Raw genomic sequence first — 2564 nt, forward strand, 5'->3', positions numbered from 1 at the left:
TACCTTTTTTGTTCTTGGCTTCGGACACACAATCCGAAAAATTAATAACGTTATATGAATGGTATATGAAGCACTAATAATATATCAACTTTATTGATGTACATACATAATAGGTTAGGAATCATAGAACATATGTGGCGGACACTGTTTTCTGACGCATGTCGTTTACATAACGCATAAGAATTCGTTCTTACGGATTTTTTGACCTCTTATGCATTATGCTTTATGCACTATACAAGATCCTCAGAATGAGAAGTGGGGATGGAAAGGAAGGACTCTGATTGGCTGATTCTCTTATGCGTTATGCCTTATGCGTTATGTAAAAGTCTGTGCTCTGGCCTTATGATTGGCCGCAGAAAATAGTGTGCGCTATGTACGCAGAAGCGGAAAAAACTATTCCGCCTATAAATGCTTCTTGTCACGTATCGGTGGCTGGTCGAAATGGGCAACTAATTCCGAGCTCTGACATAAATAATACGGTAATTAGAGCAACGATTGCAAAGAGATGTAAGAAGAGCACTCGTTTACGCATACGAAACGAGTACGAAATTGGATAACATGAATGATTTTGACGAAAAACGCGAACCTCAAATGTTGATCGTGTCTCTCAAGGTTAACATGTTTTGAACCATTTTGTATATATATTTTTTTCATGTATATATAAGTGGAGATGAATATAAGTAAAACAGTTAAGTAATATAGAGGTGTATACAAGTAAGATAGGTTTTCAGAGTGATGGATACGGTCAGTGTACTTTGGTTGTTAGGGCGGCTTGGTCGAGTGTAACTAGTTCGTCTTTGAAGTTTACCAACCCGATGGTTGGCTTTACCTAAATATAGGTCAATCTTGGCAGTCTTTTCGCCTAAAGATTTTTTAATTCAGAGCCACTCCTGTCCTTCGACTAAGAGTCGTGTAATCTCTCGCGTTTTCTTGGGCCAGTAATCCGCGTTGTCTGTGGGTCTAATTCCCCATAACCCGCAGCAAAAGGCGAACCATGATTGTTGGGTAAAAATTTCGTGCATGCGGTAGTACTGGTAGATGTAGTACTGGTTTTTTTATAATGCGCCCCCAGTCACTTAAGTGGACGGAGGCAGTCGAATTGTTATGACCAATAATGTTACGTCCTGGAGGAGAACGCAACTATACCGACGGTGGAGAAATAAATAGTCACGTTCTTTAAGGTCAAGGGACGTGGTGTAATTTTATTAGTCCCACACACAAGTAAGAATTCACGAGATCAAATTCCTCTTGAAACTTCTCCCACGCCTCGAGTTCGAGGCAGATATAATCCGCTGAATTTCCGATTAGCTTTATAGCCACTTTGTACCTCCTGGCGTTGTTTGCTTGCAAGCCCACTTGCACCTTCTTTGTATCCAAATTGTTCAAAGCGTATGTTATAGACAGTAACATGTTTTTCTTTCGATTAAAATGTTGGCTTCTTGTGAAGTCGCTGCGAGTGCATTTACATCCGCCCGATCTTTTCTCGATATTCTGCTTAATATTTTTAACAGTCATTATATTTCACACGATAATAAGCCGTGAGTAATTTTAATAAACATCAACTTTTCGTAGGACCGAAACGAGACTAACGGAGGGCTACTGACTATATGAAATCGGCGAGCGGTCAAGAACGGTTTTATAGGGCCTCAAGAGTTGAAAAATGCGTAGAGAGGTATACGCATACTAAAAATGTTTATTTAATAACATTTTTCAGTTACAGATTTCTAGAGCACTTTTTTAGCGTGTGTTTCTCTAACGTCAGTGGCGGGAGGACTAATACCGCGGCCTTTTAAACGCGTCAGTTTGTCGCGACTAACGATAATATTTTATCGTTTCTCCGTGATGCGTTTACGACCCCGTGGAAGAAGTTCAAGAGCTGCTCCGTCGCCAGTGGAGAGTCCTGGTACCAGTGGTTACAGGAGCCGCGCTTATGAAACAATAAAACGTTATTCTTAAAATTCACGTAAGATATAAAGTTTTAGTTTTCAGTATAAAATTATAATGTAATAGCTTACCCGTTATAAGATATTACGTTGTCAATGATCCTCCAAACGTCCTCGACATCCTCCTCAAAATCCCGTCGAAATATAAGGATTTCTTTTACTATTTTTATTAATTTTGAATCACTCTGAAATTTATCGCACTTGAATAAAAGCGCTAGCAGCGTGCTGCTACAAACACATGCGAATGTATAAAATATGATATAATTTTCCGCCGTTATCGGTGGAAATATGTGTCAAATATCGTGCGCTATCATTATTCGCGCTAACGTGAGAAGCCGTAACAATAAACTCACGCACTAATTCATCCACTCGTAATATTGTCACACGTCTTACGGCGGAAAACTAACGAAAGAAAATACAAAATCGAGGTTTTCTCCTCGCATATACAGGGTGTTCGGAAAGTACCGGGACGCCCGAATATCAGGAAAAATATAAGTTTTACAAAAAAATGTTTCAGACAAAAGTTGTGGCGTTTAAAAAGATGTATTTACTGATCACATCAGTTTGACCTTGGGTTGCGTAGCGAAGGTCAGGTCAAGGTCACATTAATTTTTTTAAATG

Source organism: Odontomachus brunneus, unplaced genomic scaffold (genome assembly GCF_010583005.1).
Source record: "Odontomachus brunneus isolate Ranch 3 - 2012 unplaced genomic scaffold, Obru_v1 Obru_scaffold_075, whole genome shotgun sequence".
NCBI lineage: Eukaryota > Metazoa > Arthropoda > Insecta > Hymenoptera > Formicidae > Odontomachus > Odontomachus brunneus.